General features: G+C 42.3%; 1 non-coding gene across 1 annotated transcript; it reads left to right on the top strand.

The window, feature by feature from the left end:
- Nucleotides 1–21,420: 21,420 nt before the first annotated feature.
- Nucleotides 21,421–21,502, top strand: TRNAS-GCU (transfer RNA serine (anticodon GCU)). Its single transcript has one exon. It is a non-coding gene; the product is annotated as a tRNA-Ser (tRNA).
- Nucleotides 21,503–24,125: the final 2,623 nt, after the last annotated feature.

Raw genomic sequence — 24,125 nt, 5'->3', positions numbered from 1 at the left:
TGCTCATGTTGAAATAAGATCAGGAAGTCTTTACAAGTTCCAAATGATAAAATGACTGATCGTTTCAGCTTGAGTCTGTGTGCGATGAAAAAGAATGAGAATACAACTGACAATGAGGAGGAGGAGCAGAAGCCAATCCATGTCCTGGACGTTAGGTCCCAAAATGGAGCTGATGGAAGAACGCTTACACTTGGGCAAGGTAACAGGGATGTAATCTGAACTCTGACTTCCTCTCCACATGCTCTCCTCTGGCTTTTGGGGTCTCAGATGTAGCACATGAGAACTCCTTTAAATTTCCAAGCTTCCTGGTTATATGATATTGATTAGGTTTTTTATATTTTATGTCCTGTAATTTCATTTTCAGGCTCATAAACTATATAGCACCAAACCTAGGCTGTTTCAAATATAATGAGACTTCAAAACCTTCAAAATGCTTCTGGTTTTCCTCAGCATCATTTTACAATAGCTATACCACCTTATATTTAAAAACCTTTCAGGGTGGTTTTGTTGGGTGATTTCTTCAGCCAGTATATGCAATAATACATTTTAAATTTCAGTTCATGGGGCACCTGGGTGGCTCAGCCAGTTAAGCAACTTACTCTTGATTTTGGCCCAGGTCATGATCTCATGGGTCATGGGATGGAACCCTGTGTCCGTCTCTGTGCTGACAGCGCGGAGCCTGCTTGGGATTCTCTCTCTCTCTCTCTCTCTCTCTCTCTCTCTCTCTCTCTCTCTCTCTCTTTCTCTCTCTCTGCCCCTCCCCCACTCACTTGTGCTCTCTAAATAAATAAATTGCAGTTCGTGCTCTCCACCTCATTACCCATGGACAAGTTAGGATGTATCAGGTCTGGTATTCGTTTCTGAAGATGATACTGTGTGCAGTGGGTTCAATTCATGAACGACCTGCACTGAACTTTATTCTCATGTCCTGGGCTTTGTTGGTTTAATTATAATTTCCCTATCAGGTGGCACTGAGCTTCAGAGCTCAGTTTCTCCTACAGATAACAGGTTTTGTCCTTCCCGGGGGCATTTGCAGACCCCTGCCTCCAGCCTTTCTGAGGAGGAGTCAGCAGACACAGTTTATGAGGACAGCCAAGTTAAGAAAGGCTATTGCTAATTTTCCTACACACACCGGTACTTGCTGATAGCACCTGTACCCACTCTTGTCAAGGCTCATACTCTGACTTCTAGCATGGCCCACTGAGCCCCTGGGCTCCCAGTAGGGACCTGGTGAGATCCAGCCCTGGGCCTCCAGCACCATGGTTACACACTTCAGCAGGTGTGCAGAGTGACATCTGTGTCACTCAGAGAGGGAGAGCGAGGGAGAGCCCTGGCCTAGACCAGTCATCCATGGGACAGAGGCCAGAAGCAAAGTTCTGTATCTCAGCTTCTTTCCCACAGTCAAGAAAGACCCTGCCTTTGAGGTTTCCATGAAGAAAGGAGGTTCCGACCTCCAGGGAAGGCAGCAGAAGCAGCCTGCTCCCTGGCACATGGAGCCTCAGCAGCTCTCTGCTAATGACATATGAGCTGTTGACAGCGCTGCCAATGTCTGAATTAAAGTTTATGTACTGACTCACGGGGCGAAGAGAGAGTTTTAGAGTCAGGATGTGAGAGTTCTTTTTCTTTCCACATTGGAGGTCGTTAGAGGCAAGCCCTGTTCCTGGCTGCCTGGCCAGCACCACGGAGAGCTGGCCCGACATGAGCAGGGCTATTTATTGCTCCTGCAGGTGAGCTTCCTGCTGACGGCCCTCTCAGTTTTCATCATGGATGACGCTAAATCAATTAGTAGACAGAACGCAAATCATGCCTGTTGCTCATGCCGAGAATCTAGCAGGAGTCAGGACTGGACCATCCGTCCCTTGGCTCCTCACCCAATCCATATCAGGTCCTAGATGGATATACCCTGTCCCATTTCTCCATGGAGCTGGTCTCTGTCTAGTTCTCAGTGTCCTAGGCTCGACACTGGAATGGCCTCCTTCCCAGTTTATTGGTGCTCATTTGATGCTCCTGCCCAATTTTCTATCCCCTCCTCACATGCCTCCTCCAGACACATGCTAGTCTCAAGCCTCCGCACCTGCCTTGGCTCCAGCCTGCAGCTTCCTGAACTTGGCTTAACATTGGGGTCACCTGGGGAGCTTAAAAATAGGGATGCCCATGTCCATTCAAGTGACTCTGATCTAAATCGGTCTCAGGTGCAGCCTGGGAAGGAGTATATTTTTAAAGTCTTCCTGGTGAATGTGCAGCCAGGATTGCGAGCTACATGTCCCAGTCTTTAGTTGGTGTATCCTCCACCAACCAAGCCTTTAGGGTCTTGTTCAATGTCACTTTCCCCAAGAAGCCTTCACTTTCACCAAATCCCTTTTGGAGTTTCAGTCGCTCAATGCAAACTTTTCCTTCATTTCTGTTCTCAGAATGTATAATTATATATTCGCAGATGTCATTTTCTGATCAATGTCTATCTCTGTCATTGAGCCCACGCATCAAGGACCATGCCCACCTTTTTAAGTACTAAGTCTTCTATGGCTAGCAATGTGCCAGGCACAAAGTGGGGGTTTCAGTGTGAACCAGCTGAAGGAATGACAGCACCAGGCTGCAGCCCTGTCCTGGGTACCAGAGGATACGGAGTCCCTCTGTGGACTTGCCGTGGCACTTCTTTCCAAATGACAAACAACGGGTCACAGGCTTCTGGCTGTGTGATGGTGCATGGGTACTTAGTGGAGTTAAAGTGGAGGTGGGGGAAACAAGAAGGGAAGAGGGGCTCAGGTGAGTAGAAAGTAGAGGCTGAGCTACCTGCCTGAGATGTGCCCCGAAAAGCAGGTCAACATGCTGTCAAAAGTTTTGAGTCCTACCATTGGCAGCCACAGTGCATTTGCTTTAATGTGAAAATGACATTTCAACTATCAACTATATGACTTTTCCAAAAAACATGCCTTATCTGTAACTATAACTGTAGGTTCACATACCCCAAGGCACATACCCACCCATTCTCGAGAAATAAGATGTCCTTTTGATAGTGTGCATTCCACAGAGCCATCAGGTCAAACAGGGAAAGAGATGACAGTGCTTTTCACAGAGAAGCTGGCATTATGACTTAAACTGGAATCTTTAGACTCAGAAAGACCTGGGTTCAAATGTTGTCTCTAGCAGGCTTTTCCTTGTGGCTTTGGTCTAATTACTTCATCTCTTGGAGTCTCAGCCTTCTCATCCACAGATTGGATCCCCCTGGCAGAGCCCCTAGAGAACTGTCAAGGAGATTATTTGAATCAGCCTTTCAATCAGCCTTTATCCCACTGTCTGGCATGTAATAAACTCTCAATTAATGCTCAGCAGTTTCAGATAGGGAAAAACCAATGCAATATGCAGCAGCCTTTTTGAATCCTGATGTGGCTGTTAATACCAGCAGGCAAGTACAGCAGGGGGGTAGGAGCCAGTGTTTCCTGGTTAGCGTTTCTGATTAAGAATAGCCATTCTTTTATGGGAATTCAAAGGAGAGTCATTGGGGCGGGGGGGGGGGGGATGGTCTGCAATCTGCCATTCTTCTTTCCCGGGATCCCATGGATGGTGTGATCAGAGTAGATGAAAAGAGATGTCTCTTCTAGCTTTATAGGCCATCCAGTGACTCCCCTTTGTTCTCTTCCACCTCCTGTCTTTGACCTCAGCACTCCCCACCCTACCTTTCACCACCGTGAAGGAGGAATGTTCCCCATCAGCTATTTCAGAGGCTGTGGACGGTATCTGAAAGATGCAAATATTCAAAGCCAGTTAACATTACATTTAAAGCAAAAGGTCAGGTGTTTTGGAAGGAAAACTAGATTCGTTTATATATTGTGCTTAGAGACACCAACATTTAGACTCTTTAAAACAGAAGGGTCTGTTTTCACTGTTGTCATCTGCACTATTCCATGTAAACAGGAAGAAAAGAAGACACATCCCAGACAGACAAGTGTCTTGAGGGGTGGATCATAGTACTCATGATGCCCTTTCTATGGTAAGTGACAGAATCATACTCAGGCATGAGAGAGTATGAAGACAGTGCTCAAGAGAACATGTGTGTGCACATGTGTGCATAGCCTTAGGCTAGGTTCCCCCAGGAGCCCACCCTGAAGCCAGAATTCAAGTGCAAGGAGTTTAGATGGAAGGTGAACGTGGGAATCCCTAGGGGGGCGAAGGGATGTGAGGTGGGAAGCAATTTACAGGCCTGCTCTCAAGCATCCTGGGGAATAAGTCCCAGTCCCTCTGGGGAGCTGCGGGGGATGGTGTACAACACCCTTAACAATGATATTTATCTACACACTTCCTGTCTGTCATTGTTTCTGTCTTGCTGTGTGGCCAGGGAAAAGCCTCAAGGCAGAGACTCCCAGGTGACAGCAGCCCCACCTTCAGCAGGTAGAGTGAGTATCCCCTGGAAATAGCACCTGCCACCAGGTACAGGAAGCTGCCTTCTGTGGTGTGGCCCAGAGGTTTCCGAGGCAGATGTAGAAACAGGAAGGACACAGGTAAAACCTTTGTTCCTGCTAGTGGAACTGTTGGAGGTTGTCTGGGCCTCTCCTGCCTTGGAATGTCATTTCATACTTAAGTAATCCATTCTTCATTCTTCTTAACGCAATCTTCTGTTTATTGATGAGCCTGGCAGATAGGTGACTCTGGCTCTAATGTCAAAAGGAAACAAAGGTCAGTTTAACATTGCATAGGGGGAAGTCCTTACTTTGTGCTGAATCTTATCAAGTTTTTGTTTGTTTCTTTGTTTCTGAAAACAGGACCTCAACGCCAAGGTCCTTGGGAAAGAAACGTCAGCAGGTTGTAGGGAGAGGACAGGAGTGACAAAGGCAGCAGCCAGCCACCGAGGGCTTCTTCAGGAGCTGTGCCAGCAGGGTGGCCACCCCAAGGCCTCCCAGGGCCCTGCAACCCTCCCCCCACCCCCACCAGGAGCCGCACTCAGAACCTGGACTGGCCCAGGCTGTCACAAGGCTCTGCAACTCACACCTCAACCAGCTGTCCTTTGATTTACTGTTTCCATATTAATAACCTTTCTAAGTCTTATTAGAAATAAGGTCAGGCAACTTTCCTCAACTCCATGCAACATTTTTTTGGGAAAAATACTGGTTGGTTTTCTTATATTTTGCTTGGACATGAGGAAGATGTAATAGCTTTCCTTTTTTAATTCGCATATAATAAAATAGTCTTCTTTTGGCCTACAGGCCCTTGACTGTTAACACATGTTGACATCCCTGTAGTGCCCAGTGCGACTGGAATGCAACGTGACTGTTTTTTAACACTTCTAGCTCAGAAGGACATTTATTATTTTTCCTCTTTATTTGTCTCACCATATTTTAGGAAAATCTCTAGCTAGCATAACGAACCTGCGTTTGTCCTGATGTTATCCCATAGGAACCAGATGAAGTTGGTATGATGACTTAAAAAACAGGGAGTGAAAGTATAGGCATGTTTTAGATATGGCAAAAGTAAAGGAGGTGGGAGAGTGGTGCCTGCACCCTTAGAAAACTTGTTCTCTCCACTTGGTCTGAGATCAAAATGATGCAGCCTGTCCTGGGGGCCATCTGGGGGGCAGACATGTCGCTGTCTGGGGTGATGGTTTCATATTTCAGAGCCAGACTCCTTATCAACCTCGGGGTGCTCTGTGGACCCAGCTTTGGTTCCAGATGATGCTGTGAAGGTTCAGGACACAATGTGTTGCAGAATTAGCCACGGATGGGGACAGTGACTGCTCTACCAGAGCCGATCCTGCAAAACCAGGTTTTCATGTAACTTGAAAACCATACCACTAACAGCATCATTCATCTTGAGGGCTATGGTTGGCTCTATGATAGAATGAAGAATTCTATTCCTGTGAAAGATAAAATGTTTATCTTCGAGTTCTTGGATAACCTTTCTTCTGGCCTTTTTTTCCCCTTAAATGTTTATTTACTTTTGAAAGACAGAGAGACAGAGAGAGACAGAGAATCTGAAGCAGGCTCTGCACTGACAGTAGAGAGCCCGATGTGGAGCTTGAACTCACGAATGTGAGATCATGACTTGAACCAAAGTTGGAGGCTTAACAGACTGAGCCACCAAGGCATCCCTCTTCTGGCCTTTTAAGTTTGAATTCACATCATCACCTGAGCTTTATGCAGTAAAACCTAGGATTGTGAGTTACTTGTTCTGCGAGTGTTCTGCAAGATGAGCAAACATTTCCAGTAAATTTTAAGTTGATAATTGGCCGATGTCTTGAAATGCAAGTAGTATGTGATGTTGAATGTCACATGAACACAACTGAGCTAATAGTTCTTGAAATTTGCTTTGATGTATAAGTGCTTTGGATTACAACCATGTTTCCAGAACGAATTACACTCACAAACCAAGGTTTCACTGTATTTAAAATTCTAATTTAAAAGAGGAAGGAAGCTTAAGCTTTGTATTTTAACTGCCTTTGGCCAAATGGCCTACCCCAGAAACACTTAAAGATTGAGCCATGTTCTTTCAGTCTGGGATATTAAAATAAAATTTTAAAAATACAGGTGGTCCAAGTCCATGTGTGGTTGCCATTACTTATAGGAAATTTCTACCAAGCATGTGGAAGAGGCCCAGCTTTGCCACCCAATTCTTCCTCTGGTCTTCTGAAAGTCACTGGGTCAGAATTTCACTTTTCTTATTTTCGAAATGAGAAGTTTGGACTAGATTGTTTCTCAAGTCTTTTCAGTCTCTAAAAGCAATAATCCTTTATTATCAATCTTTTACTATTCTCAGCTTCCTTGCTTCCGTCCTTCTGATAATGAACCGCAGGAGCCATTTGTGGAGCACTGTCCATGAAGAGAACTGTGGTGTGACCCTATGTGTAGGACCTTATTTAGTCCTCAATCTTAGCCAACCAAAGAGGCATTATTTACCCTGGCTCCAAATTGGGAAACTGAGTCTCTGAGAAAATTAAGTCAAGCACTCTAACTCACGAAGCCCACAAGTGAAAAGGGCAGGCAGAATTGAAGCTTGGGCCCCATGTTCATACCCGCTGGGCTTTATTGCCACCCTTTGCCTTTCAAAAACAGATACCAGGGGAAAAATGACATTCCAAAGCCAAGACCCCAAGTTCATTTATTTTCTTAAAGTGCCTCAGGCAACTAATGTACTTAGGACTTAGAATGAACTCCCTGGGACAAGCCCCAACCTGTGGGGGATTCTTCAAGCAAGTTTCTGTGCTCTGAATGCAAACCTCATGTCCCCTTTCCCCAAGGGAGCACCTCTGAAGGCTTAGTCCACTACAAAACCAGCAGGAATGGCTGGTGTTCGGGCTTTGTTCAGTCTGAGAAGTAGGTAGAGGGAGAGCAAAGTCCAGCATCATTTCTCAAACGGAAGCTGGGACAGAACATTCATCCCTGGGTACACCTCCGAGGGCTAACAGGTAATGGGACTCCTCAGGCATCCGTTTTGTCAATCTTCCTGACTCCCCTTTTGAGAAGGGTTTGCAGTAACTCACAATAGAGAAAGTGGAGGATCAGGGAATAAAGTGTCCCAGAGGACAGAGTGTTCTGGTGATTGAATTTACCCAGAAACATTTTGCTGCTGTTTTAACACCTGTTGTTAATTTGATTCCGTTAAAAAAGTACTTGGTGTAGGGGAAAAAAAGCAGTTTAGGAAAGCGATAATTCTACTTTTGCAAAGAAGAATATATATATATATATATATATATACACACACACATATAATTTCATTGACCATAAAAAGCTTAATTATTAGAAGCATTGTAATTTACGTGCTACCAAAGGAAAAATATTATCAATTAAATTTGATGCAAATGTTTCTTATCCTTTAGCATTTTATCTTTTATTTATTTTTTAAGGTTTATTTATTTATCTTGAGAGTGAGAGTGCAAGTGGGAGAGGGGCAGAGAGAGAATCCCGAGCAGGTTCTGCACTGTCATCACAGAGCCCGATGCAGGGTTCGAACTCATAAACTGCAAGATCATGACCTGAGCCCATTCGATACTCAAAAGTTCAATACTCAACCAACTGAGCCACACAGATGTCCCTCCCTTGCATGACATTTTAATTTTAATAATGTTTAATGCAATTTAGTGAGATTTTAAAACTTTTTTACACATAGATTTTTTTTTTTTTTGGTATATCACTCTTTAATGTATGAAAAAGAGACAGCTTCAGGTAAATAAGTGGGTTGATGATTTTCTAAAACCTGGCCATGATGAGTTCGGCTCTTTTGGATCAGTTTTCAACCAGAGACTGATTTTCTTATGGGGTTTGTTTGGTTTTTTTCACACAATATCCTCTCCGATACATTGAAGACACAGCCTTTCTTTTTTTTTTTTTTTAATGTTTATTTATTTATGAGAGAGACAGAGCATGAGTCGGAGAGGGGCAGAATGAGAAGGAGACACAGAATCTGAAGCAGGCTCCAGGCTCTATGCTGTCAGTACAGTGCCTGATGCAGGGCTCCAACTTGTGAACTGCGAGATCATGACCTGAGCCAAAGTCCGATGCCCAATCAACTGAGCCACCCAGGTGCACCCCCCCCTTTTTTTTTAATGTTTAAGACACAGCCTTTCTTAAAGGGACATTCCACTATTGCCTTGACTAATTTATTCCAAACCAAAGGCATTCATTCTACAAACTCAGAAGAGCATGTGAAGGAAATGACAATTGTACCATTACTTTTGCTGGGGTGACCAGAATCGTAAAACGCATTCCAATTTCAGGATGGTACATAGCAAAAAAACCCCAAAAACAAAAAACAAAGTAGAGCAGGTAGGAGTGTACACAAATCGGGCAAAGACTTTTCTCTGAGATTGAGTCCCTCAGCCTTACCTCTCATGTTGTAAAGTATTATCCTACTGACCTGTTCCCCATCTTCTTAGTTAGCTATTTGTAGCCTCTGAGCCTTTGTACATGCTTTCTTTTGCTAGGGAAGTGACCCTCTCTCGTTCCTACTTCTGACTTGGATACTTTTTTTTTTTTTACAAATAATATTTGTAGAATACAAAATGAAAGGTACTAAGATACCTCTCATATTGTAAAATACAAAATATTATTTTCCTTTTCCCTTACAATACTTGACAGTTATGGTCTTAGCTTTTAGTTTTTTTTCTTTTGCTCCATTATAGCTTTTTAAAATATCCTTATGTTTTTATCCTCAGTTTTAGTGAGTTAAGCCATGATTTTACATCAGTAACTTGACACATACTGCTTCTCTGCAAAAAAAAAAAAAAAAAAAAAAAGGCTATTCCCTGAACTCTCTCCCCACCCCTACCTCCCCACTGGAACTTCTATCAATTCTCTGATGTCATATTATCATAGTTATTCTCATTTGCCTCCTATTTTGTATAACAATTAACTTTGCATGACTTGCTTATGGTTTGGGTCCATAATTGGAAAGCCAGTAAGTATAATATGCATTTTGTGACTTTAAAAATACCATTTGCTGCTACGCCAGATAGGATTATAATATTACAATTTCTTTAACATGGGTCCAATGCCAGTTGAGTAAAATTTGTTCTAAGATCAAAGCCAAATGGTTTTTTGGATCAGTTTTCAACTGGAGACTGATTTTTTCTTACATTCCACTGGTTGTTTAAAATCATGCCACTTTTTAATTTGCTTCCACTTAGAACATGACTTTATTTGATTTCTGTTTGTTTTTCCTAGAGTTTTTAATTGCTTTTCATGCTTCTTGTTGACAAAAGAGTCATGTGTCCATCATATTTTTAAGTTGCTCTATCATCTCACCTTCTCAGAGTCCATTACATGTTGTTTTTCTAATACCTTCTGTAACTGAGATGCTTCCTCCCAGAGCTTGTATCCTTCGAACACAACCTGGAAAGATTTCCCCCAGGTGTCCAGCCCAGCTGCAATCCTATGACTTCACTCTCCTCTGCTAGAGTCCATTATTTCTACTATTTCCCACATTTCTCCTTTATTTTGCTGGGGTACATTTTATCAACTTTTTAAAAAAATTTTTACTTATTGTGTATTTATTTTTGAGATAGGGGAAGAGAGAGAGACAGAACACAAGCAGGGGAGGGGCAGAGAGAGAGGGAGACAGAGAATCTGAAGGAGGCTCCAGGTTTTGAGCTGTCAGCACAGAGCCTGACGCAGGGCTCAAACTCTCGAACTGTGAGATCATGACCTGAGCCGAAGTCTGACACTTAACCGACTGAGTCACCCAGGCGCCCCTATTTCTTAAGAAAGTTGTGTGTCAGATAAAGGGAGATCCTCATGGCTAGTTAATTTCATTTTCCTTGCCTGTTAGTTTTCCTCAACACAGAATCCCACATCCAAAATGATTTTCCTTCACAATATTCAGTGCTTTGCTTCACTTCTTAACATCTAGTACCGCTTTGAGAAGTCATTTCAGTCTTGTGTTTTGTCCCTTGCCAATGACCTTCTATGCTTCTCTTCTTGATGTCCCATAACGTGTTAAGGAAGTGTCTTGGATTTAGGAAGACTCTCACAAAAGGTCTTTACATTAGGACAGACACCTGCCCTTTTGGAAGATCCCAATTTGGAGAATAAAACCCACTTTGAATGATTTCCTTGACCACCTTGTAAGTGGTTGTTTGCCTGTTTACAACTGTTTAGTTCTATTTCTTCTACCCATTTTGCTAAGGTGTAATCATGCCGAAAAAGGCACAAATTGTAAGTGTCGTGTGGCTTGAAACTTCTTCCCAAAATGAACACATCTGTGTATTCTACACCTGGCTCAAAACAGAGATATTAGCACACCTGAGGTGGTCTTCTTCTCTTTCCCAGTCAGGCTCCCCCCCGACCTCTCAAGCAACAGCTGTTCTGACTTCTAAGGTCCTCTGACTATGCCACCATCTCAGCTCCCCCTAGGTCTGACTTCTAAGTTCTGAAGATTACTTCTGCCTGTCTAGACTTAATGTACACAGAAGCACACAGCATATACTTTTTGTGTCTGATTCCTCTCCTTAAGCATTTCTTTTGTAACTAAACTTTTGTGAGTCAACTAAATTGTTGCCTATAATTGCAATGCATTCATCCTCAATGTGCTGTAGTGTTCTATTGTGTGAATATGTATCTTTATTCTATTGTTGTTGGATATTTGGGTTGCTTCAGTTTGGAACTTGGCTCAATTGTGTCCCCAACACTGTGCCCCCCAAATTCACATATTGACCCTAAATCCCAGCGTGACTTTTTTTTTTGAGATAAGGACTTTAAATGGGTAATTAAGGTAAAATAAAGTCATTAGGGTGGGCCCAAATCCAATACGACTTACCTCTTTACAAAAAGAAGACACAGACACATACAGAAGGAAAGCCACAAGAAGACATGGGGAGAAGACTGCCATCTACAGGCAAGGAGAGAGGCCTCAGAAGGAACCACCTGTGCCAACACATTGATCTCAGACTTCTAGAAGCCGCCGGAATTAGGACAAAACAGCTCTCTGCTGTTTAAGCCATCCAGTCTCAGGTACTTTATTACAACTGCCCTAATAAACTGACAGAACTATTACAAACAGTGCTGCTTTGAGCACCTTGTATCTGTCTTCTAGTGAACATTTGTACTGGTTTCTGCTAGAAACATATTCAGGAGTGGAACTGCTATGTTCTGGAGTATGCCTATGTTCAGTGTAAGTAGATACTTGTCAAAGTGGCCTCCAAAGTGGTTGCATGAGCTTACATTCCCCTCAGCCATGTGTTAGACCCCTCATGGGTCCCAACCAACACTTAGCTTTGAGTCTCCCCTCCTCTCTCTTAGCCTGGACCCTGGTCCACCATGCTCCCTGACTCCTTCTTCCCCTGGTTCTTCATCACTGAATGCTCCCATAGCCCCTTCTTTGCCATCCTATTTTACTCAGACTTATTCCATTTTTCAAGTCCAGACTTTTTTTCCCTTGCCTTTTTGATTCATTGATCGCCTTTCTCCTAGGATGACTTTTTTCTCTTTCATCAAGGCTTATCTATCCTGACTTCGGTTAGGCGATGGTAACTATGAATTAATCAGGCAGATTATACAGTGCAAATGGCATAGCCTCCTAAGGTTATGATCTTATTCTTGAGTAATTATCACATCCTGTTAAAGTTTAGAAACAGTGGGCAAACTGTTGGGGAGATTTTCCAGGTAAGAGACATTTTTGTGCTTCTCTGAGCCAGGATCAATATTCAGATGACTGTCCTAGGCATGAAATCACTTCTGGACATGGAAAGTGAGTTTACAAATTTTTCACTTCTTCTGGGTTTGAATTTACTATTAACACTGATGGACACATTCATTTTCAGAATTCATTTTACCATACTCCACACCAACATTTATTCAGATGTTCAAAAGGCTTAAGATAGAGTGTAATGCCATTAACACCGCCAAGAGAAAAAAAAAAAAAAACACCCAGCTTCCATAGGGTAATGTTGCACATGTTGTGCAAATCAAGGCAATTCTGATCACAAGTACGTGTGGGTTTATCCCTGAGATGAAGGGTGGTGTATAGGGGGAGGGACAGCTTCCCTTTAAAAGCCTGTTGCCTCTGGGAGCAGTTTACTTGATGGATGACTTAAAATCTGTAGCACAAGAGTCTACTGTTTGCAGAGCTCAGATAACACAGCTGGAAGAGCTAGCTGATGCACAGGTCAAAGGGCAGGAGCTGACATTGACACAGGGCCTGCACGTAAAGTGCATGGCCATGTACTTTACAGATGCCATCTTTTTAGCCCTCACACAAAGCTATCCCTTGGTGCTCTCATTTTACTAAGGAGGAAACCAATTTTCAAGAAAGTTAAGTAACCTGTGTGAGATTATGCACCCCTTCACTGTGTAACAGGGTTTGAAGCCAGGCCTGTCTTGCTCCAGAATTTATATCCATTCCAGTCTAAACATTTCTGATATTTAAAAGAACTTGAGGAATGATTCACTGAAATAAATGTGAGGCTATTCAAAAGAAATAAATATAATACTCTCTATTTTAGTTTAAAAGGATGCAACTGTGCAAGTGCAAGATTGGAAAGATTTAGGGTAACTAGCATTGTTAATGTAACCACCAATTAAAATTTGGTGTTGTCATCCTAGCCAATCTCGCAAAATAGACTCATAGAAGTATACTGTCTCCTGAGGAGGATGGAGAAAAGGGTTAGCTTGGAATATCTGATGTCAAAACACTTGTTTCCAACACATGTCAGTTAGGCGACCTCAGGCAAGTGGCCTTAGGCTCCTTTTTGAGCCCCAGTGTGCAGATTAACCTATAGAATGGGAAGAATCAGTTCCTGATTCACTGTATTGTAAGCACTAAGGAGTAAAATGTCTAGCATGATGCATGGCATATAGAGCTCAGTATGTGTCTCCTGAGCATTCCTAGCTCCCAAGCCCACATATTAAGATTTAAGAACGGCCCTGAGCTGCCTCCAGAAGAAGGTAAGTGGACGTTGCCACCTGGATTCCATCTCAACTGCACTAAGAGCAGAATCAAGACTAGTAAGTTAAAAGACAGGAAAGAAGAGAGATTATTTCCTTTTATTTCTGCCAGCATTTAATAAATATTGCTTGAGTGCTCAATATACGTCAGGCACATTCCAGACACTGTGAATAAAATGGTAAATGCCTTGTCCATACCATCAAAGGACTTCTCTTTTAGCGGAGGAGATAGGCATAGAACAGTTAAATAGACAAAATGAAAAAGATTACTGCAAATTTTAAGTGTTATGAAAGAGTGAATCGTAGGCTGAGGGAGAAACCAATAAAAGGATGGACTGCATTAAACAGAGTAGTCACAGAGGCTTTTTGAAGAGATTCCAGTTACTTGGAGACTTGGAGGCTGTAATAGGCAGAAAACATGCCTGGTGGAAGGAACAGCACGGTGATGGCTCCCAGTGGTAAACAGTCTGGGCTGGCCAAGCAGCTGGACATACACAGTGAGTGAGGTCAGAGAGCCTGTCAAGTGGGACTGAGAAGACCCAACAGTGCCCATGGCAGGTGAGGAGTTTGGGTTTTATATTTAGTGCAGTGGACAGGCATTGAGAGGCTTTGAGTGGAGGCCAGTGTGAGGTGGGTGATAGCTCATGCAGAAACTGGATTTGGTGAAGGATAAAGGAGAAGCTTGCGGTAACTAACTCGGGAAACAACAGTGGCTGGGATAGGTGGTGGTAGCACTGGAAATGGGGAGGATGGATGGATTTCAGACATGTTTTGGAAAGGAATTTGACAGGACAGAGTACATTGTCCAATCGGAAAAGGACCTCTAAGTTCCAGAGCTCCCTGCCTATTTAAGGGATGGCTAGCCCTCAGAGAAGAATGTTGTTTGGTCGGAAGTATACTAGGGGCGCCTGAGTGGCTCAGTTGGTTGAGTGTCCGACTTCGGCTCAGGTCATGATCTCACAGCTCATGAGTTCGAGCCCCACGTCGGGCTCTGTGCTGACAGCTCAGAGCCTGGAGCCTGCTTCGGATTCTGTGTCTCCCTCTCTCTCTGCCCCTAGCCCACTTGCATTCTGCCTTTGTCTCTCTCAAAAATAAATAGACATTAAAAAAATTTTTAAAAAAAGGAGAAGTATACTGAAGGGAGCCACTAAGAATTTGTGTACTGTCAGTCTAGGATTACTGAGTACCTGAAATTGTATATTCCTCACTTGTTTAGGATAAATATCAAAATCATCTTATAATGTTGATGATAATGGAAAGAACTATATATCAAATCATCATCTACAGATATTTGGGGATTAATTAATTAGGCATAATCTAATATGGCACTTCACAGATCTGCTAGAAAAAAGGTTGGGGGAGCAATTCAAACATATATTTAAACTAGGGAAAGATCTAGAACTTTATCGGCACCTGACGAGGGATGTATAAAGGGGAAATGGTGCTGTGCAGAAATTTTACACCATCGGAAACTTCAAGACATCCTCTCAGGCAAGCTCGGGTCCTATCCTTTCTCTCATGGGATTGTTTTTCTTTGGTCAGATATTTTTTTCAGAACCTAAACTCTTCCATGTTAACAAATACTGCCCCTCAAGCTATTTTCAGAGATTGTGAAGCTCTGGAAATAGACAAATATTGCTTATTTTGAAGACTTCTATGAAAAGTCATGTAGAATTAGGGCTTAGACCAGTGGGTTGTGACCTAGGTTTCACATTAGAATCATTTGGAAATCTTCTAAGAAAAAAAAAAATGCCTAGGGTTTCACTTTGGAATCACCTGGGGGATCTTCTAAGAACAGTGAAATGCCCAGGTAGCATTCTAGGAGAATAAACCAAACTTTGTAGTATCTTTAAAGCACTCCCCAGGTGATTCTAATACAGTCAAGCTTGAGAAACATTGCTGAACACTTTCTGACACTGTCTCATTCTGTTGTTTTATTTTGAAACCCTTCTCCTCCCCCAAATGGCAAGAATTTCCTTGGAAAACATATGTGAGTGTATGTATATACACACAGACATATATATTTTTTTAATTTAATGTTTATTTTAGAGAGACACGAGCAGACAGAGTACAAGTAGGGGAGGGGCAGAGAGAGAGGGAGAGACAGAATCCAAAGCAGGCTCTAGGCTCTGAGCTGTCAGCATAGAGCCCAATGTGGGGCTTGAAGTCATGATTCGTGATATGATGACCTGAACCGAAGTCAAATGCTCAGCTGACTGAGCCACCCAGGTGCCCCTGTAAAACATACATATATATTAAGGGCAAGAGAAGTTTCAAAAAATGAAGGAAAGGCATAAACGGAGAGGTCCACAGTCCTCCTTCTTTTCCACTGACCATGGAAGGGGAGTCTGTGGGGTTAATACCAGCTGGTACCTGCAGTTTTCTCTCTCCTGATGAACTCAAAGTAACCATCCATTAGCTGGACAAGGGTGGGGAGAATCAGATACAGATGCCCTATTCACTGTACTCCCGGATGGCTCTGCCCTGCCTTTTTAGTTTGGCCTTTATTTATCTTTTAAAATTTTCCATTTCCAACTTTTAGTCAACAGATTCTCCGACTTCAACTCTTCTCAGATGAGGATGGTGATGAAGAAGAAAAATACCTGAGTTCTGCAAACATTTTTAGCAAACCCACACACAGGGTGAGCATGGTCTAGGGTGCATAGCTAAGCCCTTTGTCAATCCGAGGCCTCACTCCAACTGCACACTGCTTGGCTGGCGATCAAAATGGCTTCATCTTATTAGAAATCCCCAAGGCTTACAGAGTCAAAACTTGGACGTTTACTGTACACATTAACAGGACTTATTCCACAGGCTCATAATAAATCTTTATAACCACATATGGCTGAGTTATAAATATCAGCTGGGAAGACCAGTAAAATCACAGCATACAAAAAAGGTGTCTGCCCAGCTTGGAAGCACTTTAGACTTTATTAATTTACTTATTTTATCGAACTGCAGCATTTCAGATGCTGGGGTGAAGTTAAATCACTAGTGATGTGAAGTGGAGAAACTAATAAAACAGAAAAATCACTCCAAGAAAAATAATGCAACAATTAGTTCACTTAGTACATTCCTTGGCAGGGGTGGTGAGGGGGCTCAGTTCTTAAAACAAAAGAAAATGAAACACAGGGAATTCTCCATAGATCATTTCTTCATGCCAGGCAGGTGTAGGGAAGTTCTTTCTATTTGTTATGATTCTAATACCTCTCTCCTGAAATAAATAAAAGGTTGAACTTCATCCACCTGGAAATGTAGGACATGTAATAAGGGAAAAAAGCAGGATGTGCCCCCAACTGTCTTTCAGATGCCCGAGCATTAGCCAGCCTGGGCTACTTTTCTGTTTTCTTTCTTTTTTTTTTTTTTCCAACGTTTATTTATTTTTGGGACAGAGAGAGACAGAGCATGAACGGGGGAGGGGCAGAGAGAGAGGGAGACACAGAATCGGAAACAGGCTCCAGGCTCTGAGCCATCAGCCCAGAGCCTGACGCCGGGCTCGAACTCACGGACCACGAGATCGTGACCTGGCTGAAGTCAGACGCTTAACCGACTGCTCCACCCAGGCGCCCCAACTTTTCTGTTTTCTGAAGACTGTGTCTTGGGCAAGGCTGGTGAGCGGTGGAGGGAGGACCCAGTCCCTTAACTGATGAAACTCCGCGCCTTTGTTTACACATCAAAATGGAAAACTGGTCAACACAGTTGACCCAGATGGACACACACGGGTCCAAACTCAGAAAGCCTGTTTCAGTTTTAAGGTACCCTTTTAAAATGCCTTCACAGCTAAAATCATAGGGGCAATTGTTATTCTTTTCCCAGGGAAGTGACATCTTTATTTTGTGTCACTCTCTTTCTCCTCCAGTCACCCTTCCACAACATTTGAAACGTGGCTTCAAAAACCACAATGTAAAGTATTACCTTGACAAAGATACATTTTATTTCATACAGCTTTTTAAGACCTAGGAAGGAAAGCAATTCTCAAACATAAGGAGATAGAAACTTTAATTGAACTGGTGATGATTCAGAATCACTGCTCACTTTGTAACATTCTTTTACTAGAGAAATAGAAATACTTTGGATACTTCTTATATTTCATTGTTTTCAAGATTACTAAGTGGTTCTAAATAACTTTCTTCTGGCGTTTCAGTGTTTGCTCTAAGACATACAACACAGTGCTTTGTTGGTGCATTTGCAGCCAGAACTCTAACATGGACTTTGGGACGTAGGAAAGGAAATTTAAAACATGGCTTTGGGAACCAAACCTGCAGAATTTGGTTACAAAAAATTACATTAACCCTAAATAGATTAGGCACATATAGGAGATAGTCAATATCTTCTTTGGTTGTTGTTTATATCAAAAAACACTGATTAAGTAATTTGCTATCATATAATTTATTATTAATCATTTATTAAGTAAGTCAAATAGAATACATTTGAAAAGTATTTTTTCATGTAGTTTGTCTGTCCCAAAATTATGTTGTCCGTAAAGTGAGCTCAGAAACACCAAAAAAGAAATGCAAATGTAATAAATATTCAATTTAGCATATCTAGGTAGCTGCATAAATACTTACATTATTTTAAAAATCTAGAAGGAAACGGATCCTCAAAAATATAAATTACTGAGAAATTTTAAAGGGATTAAGGAAAAGATTGCTTTGTTTGCTTTTCTCAAATGAAAAAAATATTTTCTTTTTACTTTGGAGATATTACAGTATTTTTAAGTTGTATTTCACCAAATAGTTAAAAGCTAATGAATATGTATGATGAGATATGCATACTATTTTAAGGGGAAAATTTATTTTACCAAGGTTGGGTACATGCTAGAGTACTGCCTACTTGCTACATATCCAAGGGGGACTCTCAGTGCTGGAACAGAAGGTTGCAGACAGCATCATTTACATTAGAATTTAATAATCTAGGGTGCCTGGGTGGCTCAGTCAGTTGGGCATCTGACTTTGGCTCAGGTCATGATCTTCCAGCTTGTGAGTTCGAGCCCTGTGTTGGGCTTTGTGCTGACAGCTCAGAGCCTGGAGCCTGCTTTTGGATTCTGTGTCTCCCTCTGCTCATGCTCTGTTTCTGTCTCTCTCAAAAATAAAATAAACATTAAAAAATTATAATTTAATGATCCAAAAACTCTTCTGTGGGTCCTTTTTTGTTGTGGTCACCATGATGCTCCACCAAGAAAATTGTCCCATTTTGTTCATATGGCCCCAGCTTACATTTCAGGAAACAAAAGAGACTAGTAAAGAAAGCAAAATACAACACCATATATTATTTCTAATTATGGCTCATAAGCATTGAAACAAACCATGCATTTAAAAAAACACTATGCCTAAACTTTGAGATACACTCACACAATTGTTAAGCCAATAAAAGTTATTACAAGGGGATTAGTATAAGACAAAATTGCTAAGGACACCCTCACTGTCTTTGAATCACCTACACTGTGGGCACTTGCTACATGGCTCACCCAGTTCTTCAGAGGGCTCTCCATGGTGGATCAGCTAAGCATCAAGCGTTCTGGAGTTTTTCCACATAAAATTTGCAGAAACCACAACTATGTTAATGACTCATATTACACACATGTTCTATATATGTTGTTGAAATGTCGCATGGTCATTTAGCCTTTAAGTTATATCACTATTTTTAAAATGACCTATTGCACTTTCAATTGGTCAATTTTCTTAGAAATTCAATATCTATTATATGCCAGTTCATCACACTTCAGGTCACCCACCCCCACTGCTTTCATCCCTGACTTGGAATTTGCTGGACGGGGCCATTTTAAGACAGGCTTTAAGATCTGTAATAAGATAGGGGAGTCTTTACATAACATTAGGTGATTTTCTCCTCATTATGGGAAATAAGACAAAATTAAACACACGTCTTTGGTAACAAGATTCTACTTCCTATATCTTAGAGTTTGTGACATTTAGCTTTTTGGAAATCTCTGCTGATGGTTAGGTCAGGGCATAAATGATATTCGAAGATTTCAGACAAAGGCACTTCCTTCAAAGTCATGGTCAGGTGAATCTTTGATTCCCATGTGGACTCCAAGTAGCAACTCTGTAGCAAGACCTTTTGGCAATTCTTTATCAAATAAGAATTCGTCTATTGCCAAAGAAAGCACCTACAAGTGCAAAGTTCTGTTAGGGAAAGACAGTGCATGTATCCTGCAGGAGGAGAAGGTGCCCGCAGTCTATATGGGGAAGGGGTCATACCAAACTGCTCATTTTGTTGTAACCTCTGGATTAGTTCTGCAGATTTCACCTCTTTTGGCTCCAGAGAAGTGAAACCTAAGTGTACAGTGAGCCTGTATGAAGGGCCCAGAAATACCTGTAGGCTGACTGATTTAGGGCAAAACTTGGAACATGTTTTCAATCCAATCTCCAAATTAACTGGAGGGCAGTTCTGTGAGTTCAGATATTGGAACAGCTGGTTTTATAGACAATCTGAGACCAGGCTTTCGCCTTCAGTGTCAGTTAATTTTTTGAGGGGGGGGAGGGAGGGCAAGGAATGTTCATATTAAATTCTATTCCTCTCTGAATAAGTACTCCCATCCCAGCCGGTTGGAGAGAGACTCCTAAAGGTAGCCCTGGTGTAAAACACATGTGCTAAAATAAGCACAGCTTTCAGCACCCATTTGCAGGAGCCAGTTCAATCCTAAACACACTTTTCCTCTCTGTATCCAAAGCCTTCAATGGAGAAGGGCAGGGGTGGGGGGCAGTGTGAGAAAAACTGAAGGACGAATGGGAAATTAACATGCATGTCACAGGACAGAGGAGCTAGGCTGTGGAGGGGTCCTCAGGGAAAACTGTGTGCACCAAAGATTTGCAGGGCTCTCTCTTCCTTAGAATTATAGCAGGGCACCTGGGTGGCTCAGTTGGTTAAGTGCCTGATTCTTGATCTCAGCTCAGGTCTTGATCTCAGGGTCATGAGTTCAAGCCCTGCATTGGGATCCACGCTGGGTGTGGAGCCTACTTAAAAAAAAAAAAAAAAGAAAGAAAGAAAGAAAAAGAAAAACAAAAAAACAACCTGAGTCTACACCAGGGGGTCAGGTTCATCAAAGAAATTTAATAATATATACTGAATTGAGATGAGTTGATAACAAGCCAGGTGAGTATTTATATCACTCAATTAATTCATCTACCAACTCCCTTAAAAATATTTTTAAAAAACATCAGATATGTTTTAGGATCCAGAGCAAAGATGCTAGTCCTTGTTCCCCATAGCAATCTCTAGGGAACAGGGATGGGTGGATGAGGCAGAAGTGATCAAATATGGCCCATGTCCCTAGGCACCAACAGCAGCTTAGAGACTTCCCACAGGAGGTGATGTGAGCAGAGCCATGAGGGGCTCCAGGAAGTGGCGTGTGCACACTCTGGAGTTGCTGGATTACAAGACAAAGCATCACGGGGGTTCCCATGCTGCTGTACCTGCTGGGCTGCCACGGAATCCTTCTCTTCTCCACCGCCAGCTTCCCACTCTTCCTCCAAGCCCCAAACCAGATGCCAATGTGAGGTGTCATATCCTCCAAACACTCAAGTATAAAGAGAGATCAGTCCCCTGAAAGGTTAACAGAATGATAGTTCTCAGACTTGACCACCCATCGCGGCTGTCTACAAGTTCAAATTACTGAAGTTGTGACTTCAGTGGTCTCGGGTGTGACCTGGGCCTGGGGTTATTTAAAAGCACACCCCTCCCCCCATATCGCAGAAAAGTTTGAGAAAATCACCCCAGAGGACAGCTATTTTCAGCTGTGCCAAAGTCAGTGATTCTCTATTCCTCTCTCCCTTTAACTTTTCCTGCATTTTCCATGGAAAGCAAAAAGGCTTATACCCTCTATTACTTTTACAGGCATGCTGAACAGATTTACAAAAAGGTGAAAGCACTTGAAATACTCTGTGTATTGAGAGGAACATCCTGTCTAAATAATTTGCTGTTCAATCTTTTATGTCCCTGGATCAACCACTGACTTCTATTCTCCTGGGACTGGAGTAATAAATAGCTCTTCCGTCTATTCTTTAAGTCATGTATTAAAGAAGAGGCAAATGCATGTGACGAGGTGGCCGAGTGGTTAAGGCGATGGACTGCTAATCCATTGTGCTCTGCACGCATGGGTTCGAATCCCATCCTCGTCGTTCAATTTGTCCACTGGACAGGTTGCATCAGATTTTAGTGCTTTGTGAGCAAAATATTTCACCAGTGATTGTAAGAAAAGAAAATGGACTCATATGACAAGAGGATTCAAGTGTCACATGAGAGGATCTAAAAATACACATCTGTACCTTGGAATTGGTACCCAAATCACTCTAGAAAACAAAATGTGTGTTCTATCAACTAACAAAAGAGCAATCCCACAGAAAGCTCCTTCCTGGTGGTGTTTAAGAGGAACAGACACCTCAGCCAGACTTTTGAGCTGGCCGAGCCTGGCCTGGCTTCCTGCCACAGTGGTGTATCAGCTGAAGTCAGAGAGGCTGGCTGCCAATGACAGAATGTATAGACAGAATAAAACTGATTTCCTCAATGGCAGGTTATGTTTGGAAACATCCTGCCCTGTTTAGGCTGCCAAGCCTGCGGACATGGCTCAGTTGATTGTGGGTACGGGAGGAAGCCCACCTCATGGAACACAGGTGCTGTCTGGCCTATGCACCCGCCTGGGGCCCAAATGAGGCACCCTTGTGGGTTCAGCAGCCGATAGGACGTGCATTCTGCAATCTGGAAGCTCCCAGAACTGGTGCTGAAAGATTCTGTCCTGAGTCATGTCAACTCTGCACCTACTTCCCTTACAGGATTTGGGGCACAATTCCATGACCACCTACCGACTTTGAGGTTTGTCAGCCACACAGCAGGATGAAAAAAAGCACGCAAAGCATGAATTAGCATGGTGTGAAAAGAAATGTCGGTAAAAAAGAGACTAGGGTGTGAGGAGGTAGGAAAGCATGTTCTGCAGGGAAAGGGATGCTGATACACTGAGAGACAAGTGCCGGGAAAATTGACATCCCTGTCTTTTTCTGAACAGTGACTCCTATTTTCATTGCACTTTTCTGTTTACAGAGTTCCATGGGCCTCTCTCATTTTACTCTGGCAGACTTCATCTGAGATGAAAAGAACTTGCAGCGGTTAGCAGCAGAAAATTATCTTTCCAAGTATGAACATTAATGTGAAACAGTTCACCAAGGGGCTTCCCATCCCATTGGTGATCAAATCTGTCTCACCTGCAGATCTGATGCAGCCAGCAGTGCTGACTTATCTCTAGTGCAGGAGAAGGGGAAAATCTCCTTATTCTCTGAGGGGTCAAAGTCTCATAATATCCAGTCCCACATTCTCTTGCTTATGTCCTTCTGAGCTGTGAAGGCCCCTGGCAGCCAGGGTGGTCTCTGCTCTGCCCACCTGGCTCCCAAATTACCAACCTTCTGCTGTTGCTGCACAATATGATGCTGGGGAAAGGGGCCTTTTCCTCCTCACTTGTACTACAGCCACCTACACCTGAAAATTTAGATAACACAAAGGAAAATGGGATGGCTTTTGTGTAATTTAAACCATGAAATGTCTTGTTCACACATGCTGTAAAGCAATTCACAAAAATCTGCTTGCAGGAACCCAAAAAGCTGAACAATTTTAAGATTTGTATTTACATTAGCTCATTGTTGATTTTTTTCTTATTAAAACAATGAGATAATACATGTTAGATTTTGAAAAGTATAAAAATTAGTAAAAAAGAGAAAGTTACCTATCACCTATTATGCTTCACTTCTGATTATTACTATGATTTTTGAAAATATATTCACATCTATGTATAAACAGATAACCGGGGATCCTGCGTGGCTCAGTTGATTGTGTGTCTGGCTTTGCCTCAGGTCATGATCTCATGGTTCATGAGTTCAAGCCCTGCATCAGGCTCTTTGCTGACAGCTCAGAGCCTGGAGCCTGCTTCCAATTCTGTGTCTCCCTCTCTCTCTGCTCCTCTCCCACTCACGCTCTGTTTCTCTCTCTCTCATATTTGATATGTAATTGTGAATCTAGTGTTTCAGTATTAAATTTCTTTTCCTTTCCAATTACAAATGTGCATTATTTTTAGTATACAAAAGTAAAATATTGCAGAAATTTAAAAAAACATAAAAGTAAGACTTTCTACAATAGGTGTTGGTGAGGGGGTGGAGAAAGGGGAACCCTCTTGCACTGCTGGTGGGAATGCAAACTAGTGCAGCCACTGCAGTAGTCTGAAAAACAGTGTGGAGTTTCCTCAAAAAGTTAAAAATTGAACTATCCTATAATCCAGCAATTGCACTACGCAGTATTTACCCAAAGAATACAAAAATACAGATTTAAAGGGGTACATGCAGCCTAATATTCATGGCAGCATTATCTACAACAGTCAAGTTAGGGGAACAGTGCTAGTGTCCATCCATCGACAGATGAATGGATAAAGATGTGGTATGTATGTGCATGTGTGTGTGTGTGTGTGTGTGTGTATGTGTGTGTAATCAAATATTATTAAGCCATAAAAAATAATGAAACCTTGCCATTTGCAATGACATTGATAGAGCTACAGAATATTATGCTGAGTGAAATAAGTTAGTCAGAAAAAGACAAATACCATATGATTTCACTCACATGTGGAATTTAATGAAAAAAAAATGAGAAAAGGGATGAGAGAGAGAGGCAAACCAAGTAATAGACTCTGAGAGAACAAACTGATAGTTACCATAGGGGAGATGGTTGGGGAGATGAGTGAAATAGGTGATGGAGATTAAGGAGTGC

This window comes from Lynx rufus, unplaced genomic scaffold (assembly GCF_022079265.1).
Source record: "Lynx rufus isolate CCGP_SWC_20201006 ecotype Redwood Valley unplaced genomic scaffold, mLynRuf1.p SCAF_8, whole genome shotgun sequence".
Classification (NCBI taxonomy): Eukaryota; Metazoa; Chordata; class Mammalia; order Carnivora; family Felidae; genus Lynx; species Lynx rufus.
The sequence above is the reverse complement of the archived record's forward strand: the minus strand, read 5'-3'. Positions and strand labels throughout refer to the sequence as shown.